Genomic DNA, 20,208 nt, shown 5'->3' with positions numbered 1-20,208 from the left:
ATGTTGGTCTACCACTCAGTTCCACAAGGGTTAAGTCATAACCCACTGTCTTTGCCCACCCACTGTGTCACCTGAAAGGAATTCAGGATGAAAAACAGGATGGGGCCCTCTGTGCTTTGGATATACAGGCCCTTAGATAGTTAGATGCATCTCTCAGTAAGAATTTTAATGACCCCAGATTCTTGCATCTCCCCATAAATAGAAAGGCACTAAAATCATTAACTTGAGATATCTGTTCTTTGTGATTAGCAGTAATCATTTACCAAGATGTATTCTGGACTACATTTATTTCCTAGGCAAAAAAATACATACGTACATACATATACATATGTGTGTGTGTGTGTATACACACATATATATATATATACATACGTATATATATATATACACATATACATATATATATATACAGAGAGAGAGAGAGAGCGAGCGCGCGTGAGGCTTCTCTTCCACCGCTTCAGAGCAGCTTTGTCACAGCTAAGTGAGAGGCTGCCTCCCAGGCTATAGTCACCAGTAAGGTCCCTGAATAAAACTTAAATCCACAACTCTTATGTTGTGTGTCTTTCTTTAAGTCAACAAAATTATAGAGTGATATTTATAGAACTAAACAACTGAAGACCATGGGGCTCTTCCTGGGAAAGTCATTTCTTCTCATTTCAGTTTAGAAAAAGAATGACTGAAGGAAAAGCAAACATTTTAAACTTCTCCGGCTATAAATTATAATTAGGACCATAGGTTGCTGCCAGTATGATGAAAGTTTTTAAGTTCATCAACATTCCCAACATTAATTCATTCGTTGGATATTTCTAAGTGCAAAGAACATTCTCTCTAAGTACAAAGAACATTCTCTCTACTATAGAAAATTTTCTTTAATATTACATTTTGTGACTCCAAAGACAATACTATATGCATTGTGCCAACTAAAAATTGGCACTTGCCATCTGCCTCTACAAGGATTAAATCACAAGCTGCTGTGACCACTGACCTTCAATACACCCTGATCTCCACTGCAGGGTGGAGATCAAGAATGAGGCACTCGGTGCTCTGGGAAAAACTGGCAGAACAGGACTTCGGATAGTTAGATATTTTCGGTAGACGATTTTATGAGCCCAATTCTTCATCCTCTCTTATCTAGAAAAGTACTAAAATCATAAACGGCGACATCTGCTCCTCGTGACCAGCAATAACCTTCTGTAAAAATGTGTGCTTGATTGCATGTATCCCCTCTTCACCAAAATCACGTATGCACAGACCTCCCCTCCTCTTCGAAGCAGTTTCTCAGAGATATCTGAAATGCTGTCTCCTGGGCTATAGTCCTCATTTTGCCCCAAATAAAACTTAACTCACAACTCTTACACTGTGCATTTTTTTCAGTCAACGATTGGAATATCCTGAGTCACTCTCAGATGACAGTGACAAAGAAGGTGTCTCGTAAATGTTTTGATGAAACTTGATGTGAACTAAAAGTGACTTTTAGCCATGATAATATCTCCCTTGTTAGAGCTCTTTCCCTTGAATGAGAGATCTCAAACTATCATCCTTTGCTACTAACATACCATTAGCCTTAATAAATGATACGCTGGAAGTATGCTTCTTTCACTAATGCTGTGGTTTGTCATACAATCTGAATTCAACAGATCTAAAAGAGTCAAAAAGGAAGTAACATTTATCCATGATCAGGTATAACTACCATGTGATTTATTAGAGAGTAGTTGATAAATAAAGCTGCCATCCAACCACCCAAAGAGTGACTTCTTTGTGCAAGAAGATCCCCAGGCAAGGAGGCAATTTCCATATAGTAATCACACAACAAGGGTAACTACTGTATGGCAATGATGCATCTTTTTACAAGTGATTTTCACAGCATGATTTCTGCATTTTGCTCCTTACACTTTTAACTAGACAATGCTGAGTCTCTGCAAAGAGCTAGGTAATTGCAAAGGAATCCATTCTCTGAGCAACCAGAAATCACCTCCATTATGTACTGAATCATTCAACAGAGGATAATGGTACTCAGAAGATAACTGCTGACTCTGACAAGTCACTTTTGCTTATTTCTTGGGTTAGAGTTGCCACTAGAGGCTGGCAATCAATTCTCTGAAGCAGCAAAAAGTGTTCTTTTGCATTCTCCTTATTTTTGGGGGGGGGGGCGATGTATAGCTGGAACAATCTAGTTTCTCCAGAGATGTGTCATTTGCCATCTGAAGCACTAGGTGACACAAAAACGTGGTCTGTGGACTAAGCCGGCCATGCCTATTCGTGCATGCAGAAAAAGCTGTGAAGAAAGCTTTATGAGACTCCCCCCTCTCCTAATGCAGACCCTCTGGGGAGATTATGATTTCCTTCTATTTTTGCTCTGGTTCCACAGCACTCCCTACCTGGGCTGTATTCTCCAGGTAAAGAAGATGAAGGTTAACAATTGTTTAGATAGGAAAACCTTAAATGGTATCTCACTCTTAGGAAACAGATAAAAGTCTTACCTTGTTCTCTTAGGAAACTGTTGACGGAAACCGCCCGCCTTGGCCAGGCACAATGGTAACAAATTGCATGAGTTGTCTCGCAACAAGAGGTCCCAATAAGGAGCAAGGTGTTGCCACCAAAAACTAACTGGGAGAGTTCAGGAGGGGCCAAAAGGAGGAGACAGGAGACAATACATCCTGCCACCTCCCAGAAACCCTCTCGCTGGAATCCGTCTTGGCTGAGAGATGCACACACCACCAAGAAGGACGCTGACACAGAACAAATACGGGCCAAGCAAGATGACTGGCGAGAGACAACCGTGAAACTAATCCCATTACCATAAAGCCTGAGACTGCGAGCCACGTGACAGAGCAGTTCTCCTGGCTTCCCTTACCCTGCTGCTCTCCACCGGGGAGCCCCTTCCCAATAAAGTCTTTTGTTTTGTCAGCACGTGTGTCTCTTTGGACAATTCATTCTGAGTGTTAGACAAGCGCCCACTCTTGGGCCCTGGAAGGGGTCCCCCTTCCTGCAACAGTTCCACAAGTTCAGAATGGTCTACATCCTGCACACATCTCTCACTGCTCTCTCTCTTGCTCCTAACTTCCCAAACACTCCAAACTATCTCTTGCCACAAGCCTCTGTCTCAGTCTGGAGCACTCTTCACTTCCATCACCTTTTTCAGAGACAACTCCTTATCTTTCATTTCCCAACCCACCTTTACTTACTTAGAGAGCCTTTCAATATCACAGGCTTTAGTTACACTGGGGTTTTTTCCCCCCTAGAAGCAAGACTTTTCCCATCAGAACATGTATACAAATTTGTAAATACACATTCACTGGCATGATATCTGATGATATTTATCTCTCACTAGACTATAAACTCATGAGAGCAAGAATCATTCAGTCCTTCTCATTGAATGTGCTTTCCCCTTCACTCCCGCGAAGACAGCTGAACCACGTCACTGAAATCCATGTCTTCTCCCCCAGTGACTCTGCTTCAGATCAAATTCCTGCCTGCTTATAAGCTATCTCCACCTGAAAGACCCAAACCTCAACCTTTAGATTCCTCAAACTCAGCAAATCCAGAGGTGCATTTATTTTCCTCTCATGGCAGTTTATATCTCAGCACCGTCACCCCCCCGCCCCCCGCCAAGCCTGCCATGATCAGAGCTAAAAGCTTGAGTCCCCTCAGTGTCCTAAACAAATCTCATTAGTTTTCGTTTCTGTCAGTTGATCTATGGTTGCCTCTCTAGATTCTCTCTCTTACTACCTTATTGCTGTGCATTATGGCAGGCTTCTAACAATTTTCTCTAACTCCATGTTCTCTAAGTTTCCCACTTTTTCCCTTTAAATTCTTGACCAGTTTGTCTTTCTGAAACCCAGTAATGATCTTGTCATTCCCCTACTGAAATCTTCTAGGTAGATGAGGTTAAACATTTTGTGTTAAAGTGGGACCAGGTGCTGCGACCTGGATGGAAGGCAAAGGGAAGTGGACGTTTTTTTAATATCGTATTTCCAAGCAAGCTCACTATTTGTAGGTTTCTGTGTTACCATGGCTGTTCGCAGAGGCACACAGATGCAAACTATAGATGGGGACTAATTGTTGTCCTGAAGCCACCCATCATTGCTGATGCAGTTTCACTGCTTCCCAATCAGGTTAGTACAATGTGCAACCTCCAAGCCCATGGGAGCGTAACATATAAACCCATCCTCTCACCGTGCGCAAACTCATTGAAAGAGAATGGGTTTTCAGGAACACAGTCCTAATTAGCTGTTGGACTAGACTGTCATTCATAAAGTCAAGATACTATGTCCTCCGAATATGCTATGAGCGTTCAGTGTTGCAACATTTCTACCTAACATTGTACCTGGAACATAGCAAGTTCTCAAAAATTGGTAGCAATATGGGAAAGTTTTATTATAATTTATTCCTATCGACATTATTTATTATCTGGCCTAATCTACGTACCCACCATTTTCTCCCCTTACCACCCAAAAAGGAACCAATGGTAAAGATTTACAATTCCTTGGGCCCACTGCGTTCCCTTATGCTTTGCCCATCTCACTCCCCTTCTCCTCCCCCGCAACCCCCTGAAAGCATTTTATCTTCCTGCTTTACCCCAGCAAGTGCTGACTCATCCTTCAAGATTTAACTTGTATGTTCATTCTACATTTCTGGAGATCAACTGTGCTCCTCTGCCGAAAGATAACCAATAAATTTTTCAAAGCACCCTTATCATAATGTGTTTTTTTTTTTTTTAAACACTTCCATCACCTCACATAATTACACATTTTTTGTGGGGTGTTAACATTTAAGATCTAGTCTCTTAACTTGCACGTATATAATACAGTATTGCTAATTATAATCACCATGTTTTACATTAGATCCCCAGAGCTTATTCACCTTTTAACTGGAAGTTTGTACCCTTTGACCAACATCTCCCCATAGCACCCACACCTCAGCCCCCATTCTACTCTCCATTTCTGTGAGTTCAACTTCTTTAGGTTCCAAAGATAAGTGAGAATATACACAATCAAGTAAGAACAGTATTTGTCTTTGACTTACTTCACTTTGTGTAATGTCACAATGTGTTATTTATTTACCTGGCTATGTTCCCTCCAAGACAGAAAGCTCATGGGAAGCAGGAATTCTGTCTCATCTATCCTCCTATAGTGTCTGGCACATGGGAAATTATTCAATAAATGTCAGCAGAATGAGTAAACTTGAAACATGTACCAATTGCATTATCCACTAAGAACCTTACCCTTCTCACAGTATCTAACCATGTTATAGCACTTCACCATTGCACTGTTCATACTACTTAAAAAAAATTGCCATCTGTTGAAAGACTCGTTCTGTGCCACATATCAGGTTTAGGGTTTTAGATTCCTTCTCTGTGATGTTAGTTTTGTGCTCCCCTCATTAGATTGTAAAAATATTTGAGAGCAGGGGCTGTTTCATTCATCTCTGTATCCACATCACTGAGGAAAAAATTTAGGAAGAATATGGTTAAAGAGCAGGTCTGCCATTCAATATCTCCCTTTACCAAGAGACCACCTCTCAGAAAGAAATGAGGTGACCCAGTCAAATCTCCAGCTAATGGAGATAATGACAGACTTCCTTGCAAGTAAGTTAACGGCACTGACTAGTGAGAGAGTCCTTCTCTATGAAATGTTGACTGTCTAGCACTGCCTATGTTAAACGACCCAGAATGTTAAGGTTAGTGGGGCATAGTCTATTGAAAAAAGCTGTGTTATTATCTGAACATAAAATGGAGATTTTTATGATCAAAATACTCCTTTGTACAAGTAATGAGAATGGCACACATCACTTAGAGACCTCCTGTGTGAAACTGGGCAGCATGTATGCTCTGAGGCAGCAAGGAAGGACGTGGGAACTTCACCGGAAGTCAAGTACTTCTCCCTCAGGTAATCACAAGGCACAGGAAGCAGGAAGAAGTCCTCAACCTCCGCTGAAGTTCCCAAGTTCTTTCTTGCTGCATGAGAGCATGCAAGGGGCCCAGTTTTACACAGGGCTTCACCTTACATGTACCCTTAAAATTATTAGTCAAAAGAAAGAAGTCCTGAAACATGCTACAATGTGGATAAACCTTGAAAACGTCATGCTAATTGAAAACAGTGGAACACAAAAGGCCATATATTGTATGGTTATTGTACAATTCTACTTATATGATATGTCCAGAATATTTAAATCCACAGAGACAGGAAGTAGATTAATGGTTGTCAGGGGCCGGGAATGGGGGGGGGGGGCGGGGAGATAGGGAGTGACTGCTAATGAATACAAAGTTTCTTTTTGTGGAGCTGAAAATGCTCTGCAATCAGTGTTGATAGTTGCACAACTCTGTGAATGTATTAAAAACCACGAAACTGTACACTTCAAAGAGTAAATTGCATGGTATGTGAATTATATCTCAATAAAGCTGCTTTTTTTCTTTCAAGAAGTAATAAATATATACAAATGTTAAAAAAAATTATTAGTCAAGATACATTTGGGTCAGATCCGTGATTCACGGGATTCTGTCTTTAACAATTCAACCCACTATATTATCTCAACCTCCAATAGATATTTCCTAAAAGAACACATTTTTATGCCTATTTAGCATAACGGGCGGAAATTCTGAGGGAGATCTCATTGGATATATCCAACCAACATTCATAGGCTGATACACTGTTTCTTTCTGGGACTCATAACCACTGAAAACAGAGAAGAAGTTCGGTTGTATACCCTCCAATGGAAGTAACAAGTCCACTTAGGAGTCCATTAACATAATCACATATGATTATCAAGTGAGCCACCTAATACTTGCTACCTCTGGACCTTAGAGCTATAACAGACCTACAGAGTTAGTTTGTATTTTGAAGTCTAATTCAGCTCTATCATCACTAGCCCACTGAGATGGCCGAGACAACATTTCCTGCATCAGAGTAAAGAAATCACAATATTAAAATCAATTTGGTCTCCTGTTGTTAACCGAGGGTCTGTTTCTTCAGTCCCGCAGAGATAAGGCAAGAATGGAGCTCTCTTTGAAGCTAACAAAAGCTTAAGGTCAGATCATCTCCATGGGATACAAAGCAAACCCAGGGAGAAGTAACAGCCGAATGATATTTCAAGTATTCTATCAGAAGGAGTACTGCTATAATACACAGCATTCATGCACGACTGGATACAGTTTTGTTCTCTCTTCAGTGTCTGAAGTATTGCAGGATTTTAAAATATATGATGTTCTATCTCCCATTGATTAAAAATAGCACTACTTAAGAATTGGTATTATTACACTGGTTCATACCACATTGAAAGGCATTTTGTAAGTTATGAAATCAATGTTACCCACAATCCCCAAAGGATAATATGCCTCCTAATAATGCCAAAATGTTCTACTTGGCAAAGAAGAGCAAATGCAAAGATGATGATGAAGATAATAATAATATCACTTTAATTTTCTTACAACAAATGACACTTTTTTGATCTCTTGTCTTGCCCTGTGTCGATCTCTGGTCCTTCTCTCTCATTATCTTTGGCTCTCGCCCTAATATTTACCTCCCCATCCTCTAACCATGTCTCTGTTCTAGTCCTTTTGCTTGGTACCTCTCCCATCTATGCCCTCCTCACTAACTTCAGAATTCCCAACACCTCTTTCTGTTCTTCCCCAATGCACATATTCTCCTTCCCACACTTGCTATCATTCACCCTGTCCCCCTGACTTCACTATGCACTTTAAGTGGCGTCATTATATGCGTATATATTTCAACAAACCTAAAAAAAATCATATGTACATTGCTTTAACTATTCTGCTCTAAGTCTATATTTCCCCCCTTACAGTGCTTTTGTCATGATATGACGAACAGCTATTATGTGTCTATAATCCTACCTCTTTTTTTTTTTTTTTTAAATAACTTCCCATGCATTTTGTCCCCGGTGTGGCCTCATGGTCTAAGGTGGGGCATCCACAAGCCCTGACTTCTCCAGGTCACTGTGATATATGAATGTGTGGCCCAAGTGTGAGTAATGAAAATGATACCCTGAGAATTCCCAAAGCCTCTTTTCCCCTGTGGTCATGAATTTATGAAAACATGGATCAAAAACTGCCAGTGGCCATGGTTCTAAATTCATGGATAAGTCAATTTAAAGAAAAAGTGAAACATACACACAAACAGAAGGAGAGACAGATATGAGAGGTGAAAGCATTCGAGTCCTCGTGTCAGTATCTGTAAGGCCAGATTCATCCATATTTTCACACACTTTTCTTATATGAAATAATAAATTCCATATTTGACATTAACTAATGTGAGCTCAGTTTTCATCATTTGCAATTTATCTGTAAAAATATAAAAATCTATATATTGGAGTACAGATCTGAACTCGGTGATAGGCAGATGTAGCTTTCAGTTTGGAGAAAAACCAAAATATTTATCAAGTAAGGAATTCAGTGTATAATGCGTTGTTAAAATAGAAATTTCAGCTGAAACACCGAGACTCAAGAAATACATTCCAAAGAATATGATGGATAAATCATAGCATTCACTAAGAAGGGTCCTAACCTCCTCACTACATCAAAGACATAAAAAGATGGTGAATTGGGGCTTCCCTGGTGGCGCAGTGGTTGAGAGTCTGCCTGCCAATGCATGGGACACGGGTTCGAACCCGGGTCTGGGAAGATCCCACATGCCGCGGAGCGGCTGGGCCCGTGAGCCACAATTACTGAGCCTGCGCGTCTGGAGCCTGTGCTCCGCAACGAGAGGCCGCGATAGTGAGAGGCCCGCGCACTGCAATGAAGAGTGGCCCCCCGCTTGCCACAACTGGAGAAAGCCCTCGCACAGAAACGAAGACCCAACACAGCCATAAAAATAAATAAATTTAAAAAAAAAAAAAAAAAAAAAAAAAAAAGATGGTGAATTGGATGAAAATTAGAGTATTTCTTTAGAGAGACTTGTGCAGTGATTCCGACTCCCATCCTCCCCCAGGTAGGAGGCGTGCTATGGCTCCATCTTCTAAACTTAAACCAAATGAGGCAGAGTTAAGAGTTGACAGATGATTGTACAAATCTACTTATGGTCACCACTTAAAACCTAAGCCTGGAACAATGGAACAGAGCATACCTCTTCACTAGACAAGCAGCCTGCCATTTGGTAAAGAGCAAATAGTAAAGGAAGTACAAAAGAAAAGCCACCGTCATTGCTTTGCTTCATGGGCCCGTTTCATGTGTTTAGCAAATTGCGTTTGACTTGATAATACTTCCAAATTCAACTACATTATCTAGAGGAAGAGAACTCATTTTTTTCTTTCTCTTAGAATAGGGCTAACATTTTCCTTTATGTTTTTAAGGACTCTGGTAGAGATGGATGATTCAGAACAGAAAAAAGCCTTCCTTTTTAAGGGGAGCAGAATTTGCCAGGCCCAAATATGCCTCTTTGGCATACGGATCATTTTAGGCTGATTATTTTAAGAAATAGCAGACGCAGGATAAGTTCTAAAAACTGAGTAGAAGTTACTCTTCTGTGAGAGATAGTTACACTATTTTCATTTATGAGGGTAATCTCCCCATTTCTAAGGGTTTCTCCCTCTCTGTACCAGGAAGAGAAGAATGACTGTAAAACTCTAGAAACTCCTATTCATGGAGAAAGCAATGACTTAAATGGACACGATAAACTTACCCTTGTTCACTGTGCTTTTTCCTCATAAACTCACTTAACTGGCCTCCTCTCCTACCTCTAAATATCTTCCTTTTATCTTTGCTGAAGACGGTTTAAGGTTATTGCTTGGGCCATTTTGGAGAGTTACTCAGTTTTCCAGGATATCTTCCATATATACAGGAGATATACATGTTATTAAACTTTTGTTTCTTTTCCCACGTTAATTTTTTTTTAATTTTTTATTACAGGGGGGGTCTCAGCCAAGAAACTAGAGGGAAAAATCATTTTCCCCCTCACACACTTTCAAAGAACAAAACATTTGATAATTCTGCATCCATGACCCCTCTCTTCTCATGACTTAATGCTACTTTTGAATATACTTTTTGTTGTTGGTGGTATTATTTTTGTTTAAGACTTACACATGTGAGTCCCATTCAGTGCTTTTGCCCATTAGTCGAAAGGCAAGTAATGTTTAAGCAGCTGTTCCTTTTGTGGCTCTGGGGCACTAATAACTCTTGCAATCAAACACTGTGTGCTCTTTGACTTCTCCCCTAGCTTCTTTGAAATGGTAACCATTCATGTAAGGATGGTAATTCTGTATGGACCTTTAGCTCCTTATCACTTTTATGGGCCCTCTCAAGAAATGTGAAATCCAGCTCTCTCTCTAAACCCTTGGGATCTCCAAACTGTTGGGATGCGGATTGGAAGGAAAAGTGTGCTTACAAACAGAAATGACTTGGTGGAATCATATTGATGGCTATAACACCCAAGAAAGAAAGCGTTAAAAACAAACAAACAAACACAGGCCCAACATGGAGTCACTTATGCTAGGCCACGCTACCTAACTAGAGCTTAATACCTAACCTAACTGAAGCGCAGACCTCCCCCGGAAATGTAGTCCTAACTGGTCAATCAAGAACTTTCTGGTTAGCATCAATGAGGTAATCTGTCATAGGACCATCTCCAACCCCCAAAGGAAGGTGACAAAATCTGCCACACAGACCGCTTCCCCTATAGGTAGGTTACCTAAGCCTGAAATCATCTTTTTTGTTTATGAATTCCTTGTCTTGCCTTTAAAAGCCTTTCCCTTTCTGTAGCATGGAGCTCCTCTCTACTCACTAGATGGGATGCTGCCTGATTCATGAGTCTTTCATTAAAGCCAATTAGATCTTTAAAATTTACTCAGTTGAATTGTGAAGTTAAAAAGGAAGGAAGGAAAAAAAAAAGAGTCAAAATTTCATCTATCTATAAATTATCATTTTAGTAGGTAGGATTACAATAAGCAATCGAAAATATCTTAGAACAGCATTACAGTGTCTGGCACATAGTAAGCATCCCATAAATGTCTATTAAATCAATAAAAAAAAAAGAATAAATCAGGGCTTTTCTGGTGGCGCAGTGGTTGAGAGTCTGCCTGCCAATGCAGGGGACACGGGTTCCAGCCCTGGTCTGGGAAGATCCCACATGCCGCGGAGCAACTAGGCCTGTGAGCCACAACTACTGAGCCTGCGCGTCTGGAGCCTGGGCTCCGCAACAAGAGAGGCCGCGATAGTGAGAGGCCCGTGCACCGCAATGAAGAGTGGCCCCCACTTGCCACAACTAGAGAAAGCCCTCGCACAGAAACGAAGACCCAACACAGCCATAAATAAATAAATAAACCTAAAGTTAAAAAAAAAAAAAGAATAAATCAATGACATTGACTCCCTATCCTTTAGACATATATTGTCATGCATGGTCACAGTGAGTAGTTTGAAAGGTGAATTCTGGTCAACTTCACTTCTAAAGGTCAAGATGCGTTCCGTCCTGCGATGTGGTGAATTGAACTTATTAACTATGTTGATTTAATTATTAGTTCCTACTTGGTGTACTATTATTAATCTATTAATTTCATATTCAGAAAAAAAAATCTGCACCCTCCCCATGTTCATTGCAGCATTGTTTACAATAGCCAAGATACGGAAACAACCTAAATGTCTATCAATGGATGAATGGATAAAGAAGTGTGTGTATATACACAATGGAGTATTATTCAGCCATAAAAAAGAATGAAATCTTGTCTTCTGTGACAACATAGATGGACCTCAACAGCATAATCCTAAATGAAATAATTCAGACAGAAAGATAAATACTGTATGATCTCTCTTATATGTGGAATCTTAAGAACAACAAGCTCATAGATATAGATATGAAGAATATAGAGAAATGGGTAAACTGGTTTTTGTTTTAAGTTTCAATAAATTGAAATTTTTTTAAAATAAGAATTATTTTTAAGGATTTAACGAATGGCTACCTTTCAAAATACAGTAACAATAGTGACGTGAAAAAAAAAAAGGAAGAAAATGGAAGGGTTTCTCTTAGATGCCTAATATATCATGAAGAATCTTGGTATAATTTGGTTTTGGACATTGTTTTTAGAGTATCAGTCACAAACTATAATCCTACTTTGCTTTTCTAAGCATATGTAGCTAAATAATATTACGTGGGTAATGTGAGTTCTGATAATTTTTTTTTTATTAATTTTATTTTTTTGGCCGCACCGCATGGCTTGTAGGATCTTAGTTCCCAGGCCAGGGATCAAACCCGTGTCCCCTGCAGTGGAAGCACAGAGTCCACTGGACCACCAAGGAATTCCCTCTTTTTCTACTTAAGTCAGTGGACTCAAAAATAACCTCCTTGATTCTAACATTTATTGTTAAAAATCTTGTACAGCCTTTCCTCGTATCCATGTTACAAAGCACAATGTAACACACAAACATGAATTCAATGGTATCTTCAAGTCAGAGGGGCTGAGAATCATCATTTGGAACCTTTGACAGGAGCACAGAGGTGAAAGATGAAGAGGAATAGCCAGTATCTCAAACATTAGAACATATCCTGCCTGACCTTTGATTTCTCAACAAATATTCCATATTATTGGCTTCTGTGCATTTTACATTTGCTTTTTTTTTTTTCCAGGAAAACGGGGAAAGATCCAGCTAGTTTACATATCCAATCTATTTCTTTTCCAGCTAAAAAGTTTCCATTTACATTTTCTACCTCAGCATTTCTAAATTTTAATAATGCATCAACAGTTCATTATTTAAAGGAAAGATAATGTCTTACAAACTCACCTAAGGCATTATGCTGTACCTATATACTTACATCCAAACAATCAATAAACATTTATTGGGTCTTACCATAAACCCATAAGTCAGGATGATAAAAATCATTAAAAAGCACTGGTACTTTATTTATGCAAGAATATCAATTTTCCCCCCAACAAGATTTACCTCCTGGGGCGTGGTGAATCAAACTTACAAATTATGTTGGCTGTATTAATTTCTATTCTAGTGCTGTTGACAACGTTTCTAATATAAATATTTTATACTTAGAAAAGAATTATTTTAAAAGGATGTACTGAATGAATGACTTAAAAAGATGACTCTTTATTTCCATAAGTAAAATAGCAATAAATAAGTATACGGTAGAGGCAAGCAAAACTTTGTGATTAGATATGTGCACATATCACAAATAGCCTGTCAGTGCCTAAAAGATTAGGACTCATTCAAGCAACATTTTCCCTGTTTGCAGTAACAACACAAGCTTTTACAGTCCTGACTTAAAGCATCTTTGATGAAAATGGTGCGTCTGCCATTTAGATAAGTTTATAGGACTTAACATATGGAGTCAGCATTTCTGGATTGTGAATTCGTAAGAAACACCTTTATCATTTCCAGAGCTTGTACATAGCAGAAAGTGCAATAAAGAGTGACATACAAATAATAGATAGTTTTAACATTTATAAAAAAACGCAAGATGAATCATTGTGAGCCTTTCTTCCTCCTGTTTAACACTGCTATCAAAATAAGAACGTGGATTCAAAGGTAAGTATAAATCCTGCCTCAGGAGTATTTCCAAACATGCAAAGGTTTCATAAGCTGAACTGCAAGAGAATTTCCCTGCTGTGAGGCTCTACAGGACCAATACAGTCGGCAGGATGTTAAGAATCCTTCCGCAAACATATGTTACCTAAGCTACTGGACTGATCCAAGGCTCATTATGTTTGCTGACAATCATTTTGAAAAAGCATAGGTCTAACACTTCTAAGGCAGCCAGTCATCATTTCAAAAAAGAATCAAAAGGTGTCCTTTAAAAGTCTCTAATTTGAAGAATAATGGTTAATTGAAAATATCAATATTCCAAAAAATTTCATACTTGACTGCTTAAGTAAACCAATTACTTATTTTGTAAGTTTTTATCAGTGGCCTTAAACACTGTTATAAGAAAGCCAAGGAGATGGCCAGAGTGATTAGGCCATCTTTCCACTGCTGGAATATTTAATTCCCTCTGCGGAACAAAAATAAAAAATAAAACCAAATTCAACATGAAGAAAATTATATAGTTTATGTATTCAACATGTTTTGCAAGGAACCTCAATAATAAAAAAGATGCAGGTAGAATATATTTATAAAAATAGTGAAACAGAGTTAGGCTGATATGTATGATACTATTATAAATTTACATTTATGTTTTCAGAGGACAATAGATTTGAAAGTCCTTCCTCTTTATTAACTGCAAAATTAACCTTTTGTTAACCAATCTTTCCTCCTGCCCTTGCATTAAGGGAGCCACTAGTTAACTATTATATTTAAACATACATATTAAATAGGCAATCCCTACTTTATAGCAAAAATGTCCTATAGTAATGTGTTAAACTGTATATCACTTATAAATTCATCAAGATGCTAATTACCATGTTATTAAAAATCGTTACAATTGTCACCATAGCTAACATTTTTGCATGTGGTTACAGCTACGCTCACCTTATTGGCATTTGATGTTAACATCATTTCCACAAAGTTCCTCTTTCACGAGGAAAGGGGTTCTTGCAGTCCTTAAAGCATTAATTGAACGCCTACTATGCTCCCAGAATAAGGCCAGGGGTTGGGAAGGAGAAAGGGGTGAAGACATGGCTCCTTCCTAAATTGTATTAGTCAGGGATGGCTAATTAGAATCTCCCTCAATTAAGCAAATAAGGAACCAAGAGATGGAAGGCAATACTAAACCAAAGTCTTCCATGGGCTCATTAAGATAGGGAGCTAGTTTTCTCTTTTCTAACCTAAAAAGCATATGCAGGTGGCCCTCATTATTCGCAGGTTCTATATTTGCAAATTAACCTAGCTGCTAAAATTTATCTGTAGCCCTCAAATCAATACAGTACTTTTGTGGTCATTCACAAACATGTACAAAGCATCAAAAATTTTTGAGTTGCCTGATACAAGTGTTTCCAGCTGCCTTGAACAAGGAGTTGGCTCTGCCTTTTTGTTGCAGTTCTCATACTATAAAGAAGTGTCCTTCTCACGGTCTATTTGGTTTTTCTTGTTTTTAATGCCCTTTTTCTTCTTCGGCCGCACCACGCAGCTTGCTTGCAGGATCTTAGTTCCCTGACCAGGGACTGAACCCGTGCCCTTGACAGTGAAAGCACCGAGTCCTAACCACTGGACCACCAGGGAATTCCCTCGTTTTAATGCTTTTTGTTGGTGATTTCACTATATAAAATGGCTCACTATTTAAAAGTGTGGTGCTCAAGTGCTGTCTACCGTTCCTAAGTTCAAAAAGGCTGTGACGAGTTTGCAACAAAAACACATGTATTAGGTGAGTTTCATTCAGGAATGAGTGACAGTGCTATTGGCCCTGAGATCAATGTTAATGAATAAACAATATATATAATGAAGCGTCTTTAAACAAAAACATACATACAACAAGGCTATGTATTGATCGGTTATCGAAAATGTTGTGATCAAAAGCTCTAAGAAACCTAACCCTGTGTTTCCCCTTAGGAACAATGGTTCAGTATTCCATCAGTATTTGTGGCAACTTTATTGAATGTAACTACCTTAAATAATGAGAATCAGCTGTAACCGTTATCGTTTTTAGTTATATTTTATAGCATCTCTCATATTTTTGAATTAGTTTGAGAATAATCTTAATCCATAATAAAAGATTAAACCAAAAATCCAAGGATTAAGTAACCTATTATCCATAATTTCCTTCACAATATTAATTGTATCAAGTTTTCATGTGTTTAAGGTAAAAAGAAATGAACTTTGCAGCAGTGAATTTTTAATCGCCAAAGTATTACATAAACATTTGTTCCACAACTCCCTTTTAAATGAAAAAATATTTTTTAAGATCATGAAATTAAAGCCAAATAAATGATGCTTATATGTATATACACATATATAAATATATATATATATATTTTTTTTTGCTCGAATTCTAGGCTTTCAGTTCACACATTTCCCCTAGATTGCACTTCAGTGTCATTTGATCTGTGTTCCAATGGAAGAGATATTGATTAAAGGTATTCAAAAGAATGGAATAGGTATTCTGATAGGTAGGTATTCTAAAATGCTTCTCAGTTTCACAATAAAGCTTATCCCCAGCTCTTTTTAATAACCTGTCTTCTCCATATAAAAATGGTGTTCATGGTCCTGTTGATTTTAAAAATACTTTAAGGTCCACCCCTGTGAACAAAGCCTGACACACAGAGAATGCAAAGATGAAACCCCACCCCCACCCCGCACACATGTGCGCGCGTGCGCGCGCACACACACACACACACACACACACACACACACACACACACACACACGTCATTTGTCAGGAAGATGCTGAGAGCCTTGACCAGTAGAGGCAGGGGTTGGCAGGGAACTGCTCACATCCTCCTACATGGCCCCCTCTGGTGACAAACAGCATTTGTGAAATAGCAGCCCAGGGGTCAGGATAAAATCTGTGGCAATGGAACTGGGCCAAAAAATAGACTCAAAGGAACAGTAGATATGTAACCTTGACCTCATTAGCAGCAAACAGTAACCAACTGCTAATTACCTTATGGCTATATTGTAAACTGATAACGTGTGTATGTAAATTGTGTATGTTTGTATATAAATTGTGTATGTGTGTATGTAAATTGGGTATGCTTGCCACCTAAAATTTGCAAGAATTTAATATGATTTAAGTTAGGGAGTGATGGTACTAGATTAACCAACACCCTCTAATGGAAAATGAAAGTTAAATCTTAAAGTAGTGATGAACTTTCTGGTGCAAAACATACTAATTGTACCAAGTATATTCACTTAGTCACATTAATTTAGCTTTGTTCTGTCCTGTATTCTGAGGAGGAGATAATTCGATCAGAATCAAAGTAAAACGAAGCTAGCTAGCTAAAGATTACCAGTAAAATAATATGTATGTTCTGCAAGAACAAAAATAATTCTTTTAGTAGGCACATCACAATAAAAAGGATGCTGTAAGTAAATTAAACAGTTTCTTAGAAATCCAGTTAGTTCCATGTATTGAATATATAACCTCAAGGATTAATTATATCAGATCAGAGAGTGGCATTTATAACCTCTACAGAAGAAACTTTAGGATAGATTCTAAGATTACAAAGAGATGTCTCCCTCATCTTCCCCAAAGCACAGTTTTATAGCAACAAATAACTACAAAGCCACATGCCTTTAATGTCTCAGTTCAAGTTTATACAAGAGACGGTGAGAAAACAATCCAAGATATAAGTCTACCAAGTGGCAATTACGGTTTGAACGGAAAAGGAAAGATCTCCAGCATCTAATACATATTGAGTGTCTATGAGTGCCAGGCACAGAGCTAGCATCCAGAGACACAGTGAAGGACAAGACAGACTTCATCACTGACTTATTAGAATTTATATTTTAATGATGGCTAAGAGAAATACAAATGAATATAATGGTCATGGTAAGCACCACGCAAGAGACAAACTGGGTGACGTAACTGAGAATAGGGTAGGCAAGGACATCTTAGGGGGCTTAAAGGAGGTCTCCCTTGGGATATTTATGTTGGAACCAGAATTGTGAAAATGGGGGTAATGAAATTTATGAACTATGTTCTTTGTGAATTTTGTTCATATGTTGCTCATTATTATAATTATATTCAATTATGAAAGTGGGGAGGAGAAAAAAAAAAACTCCAAGAGAGAAACATAACGAGCAAAACTTATATAAAGTTTCATCACAAGTCTGGAAACACTGCTCCCTCTCACTGCAACCATTTTTCTTTCCTACCTCAAGCACCAATGCAGAGTCACATAGGTTCATAATCAATAAAGACCACAAAACCAAGAAAAGAAAAATCCCACAGTTTCTGTTGTTAAGTCACTTCCAGAGGATATAAATTGCTCATAATAAAGCTATTATTTATCAAGCCTTGGCTATGTTATATGCATGCTATGTATAGTACTTCATTTAATCCTCACAAGTCAAGAAGGCAAGTGTTATAAACTGTTTTGCAGTTGAGTAAACTAAAATAGAGTCTAAATAATTTGTCTGCAATTACACAGCTGTGGAGGAGTCGGGTTTGTACTCTGAAGCACAGTTGGACCTGTCAGACTGTGATTTTTAACTACTATGCTAGAAAGCAAAATTAAGGAAAGAATTGAAATGATTATCTTCTCTGGCTTTCTTTATTCATCCAATCATGTTCCCACTGACTGTACTGAATTTTGTACTCAATTACTTAATTGCAGTATAAAAATAGACTTTGGCTTCTCTGGCGACACAACTTTTACAAGCCAGTGATACTTGTAGAGAAAACAGTGGGAGGGACTTCAGATTTCACTGAAATGCCCGAATCATACAGCTGTAACGATACCATCCTCAGATAAGAACTATCGTATCTTGTAGTTTGTATTTTTGTTTTGTAGAATTCCACATTTCATCAAGATGCCTGAATGGCAGCTTGATCCAGTTTTGACTTGATCCAGTGTCTAGCATAAAAGCTGAAGATGTGATAGTGAAGTCATTATTCTAATTAATATTTCAATCATGCTTGCAAACAGCCTTTTACTTCCAATAGATAAACCAGCTTGTAAAAGGCAAGCATACCCCAAAAGATTTATCTAGGATTTCTCTTCAAACAGGAAATACAACCAGTGTTCAGACTATCTTATTGTGATTGGTCAAAGAATGACAGAATAGATTCTGTGATATTTTATACTTAATTTCATTATCTACACCAATGGAATTATAAATGAATCCACATACTCATAAGTTCATAGTTTTCCATTACCACTATATATAATTATCTAAAATATAGCCAGCTTATTCAGTTATGCCTACCTTAAAATGGGTATTTCAGTCCAATTCGAATTTAAAGAAAAATTAGGAATGTCTGATTAATGATTTGGGGTCTAACGAAGTTAGAGAGAAAAGTCATTCTCAAGATAAACATCATTTCCCTCCTTTTCTTTAAATCTATCAGGCCAGGATTTTCTTTTAGCAATTTTCTCTGGTCACTCCCATCTCTCCAGTGATATACAATGTCAGGAAGGTAGAAATCATATTTGTCATGTTCTCTGAATAATTTCCAGCTCTGGTCACAGGATGTTTTAAAAGTTTGCATATCTCACATGTGTTTTTAATGGTCCAGTATTCACGGCATTGTTATGAGAGTGAATATCTTTACATTGGTAGGACTATACACCCTCATTTAAAAATGAGCCAGACTTCAATTCGTTTGGAACAGTTTCTAAAAATTTCCCTACAAACATTCCAGTGTTGTTCACATGTACAGATAAGTCAATATGCCAGCAAACGATCACCTCTTTACACTCCTAACATAAACCTTGTGTGAATAAGACATAAGTCAACATGAATGCATAATTCATTCACATCCTTGCTTTGCTGTCCTCGTACTACTCAGGTTTCACATTGTCACCTCAGAGAGTCCTTCTTAGTTCACTAATCTAATGGTACCCATCATTCCCTCACAACCTCCTGCTTTATTATTAACAGAACACTTACCAGCGATAACTTTTGTTTAGGCATTCGTTCTTTTTTTTTCCCCCCCTGGTTCTAACCAAGGCCAGTAAACAGCGTAAGAACAGAGACTTATATTTCATGAATCATCCCCACTACCTAGCAAAGTACTTGGCACATAAGAGGTATACAATAAATGCTTGTTGAATGATATGTGAGTGGATGAATCAATGTGTGAGAATGGAAACCTGAGAAACACATATGGAAATACATTCATTCATCCAATAAATACCCCATCTTTAGGCATCATTTAATACTGATTTTTAAGAACTTGTATATTATGATGAAAGAAGGAAAAAATGCCTTTTATACCAGTGGTTCTCAACTGAGTGCAGAGGGGAAGGACATTTCACAATATCTAAAGATGTTTTTACTTATCACAACTGGCAGGGTGATACTGGCATCTACTGGGAGGCCAGGGATGCTGATGTGAAGCATCCAACATTGTGTAAGATAGCACTCTACAAAAAAGAAGTGCCCAGCCCCAAATTTTAAGAATGTTAATGCTTTATACTATTCTCTATTCCTCATAAGAATTTAACTTAACACATATTTATTAGACAACTATCATATGCTAGTATCAAATTGAATTCCTGTGAAGAAAAAAAGACATGTTGTAGATGGATTACAAACAGATTGACTAATAGATAGTTGACTTGCTAGATGGAAAGATAGAGGGATATATGGCTGGATGAATGGGTACTTCATAGATAGATACATGCATATATAAACCAAACTACAGCAGTCACAACACTCTGTGT

The 20,208-nt window shown here is 38.1% G+C and overlaps 1 protein-coding gene across 9 annotated transcripts in view; it reads right to left on the bottom strand.

Annotated features, from left to right (window-relative positions):
- Positions 1-20,208, bottom strand: part of CHL1 (cell adhesion molecule L1 like) — a 202,911-nt gene that overhangs the window by 98,177 nt on the left and 84,526 nt on the right. The gene's annotated exons all lie outside the window — the stretch shown is intronic.

The sequence above is a fragment of the Balaenoptera musculus genome, chromosome 11, assembly GCF_009873245.2.
Source record: "Balaenoptera musculus isolate JJ_BM4_2016_0621 chromosome 11, mBalMus1.pri.v3, whole genome shotgun sequence".
Lineage (NCBI taxonomy): Eukaryota > Metazoa > Chordata > Mammalia > Artiodactyla > Balaenopteridae > Balaenoptera > Balaenoptera musculus.
The sequence above is the reverse complement of the archived record's forward strand: the minus strand, read 5'-3'. Positions and strand labels throughout refer to the sequence as shown.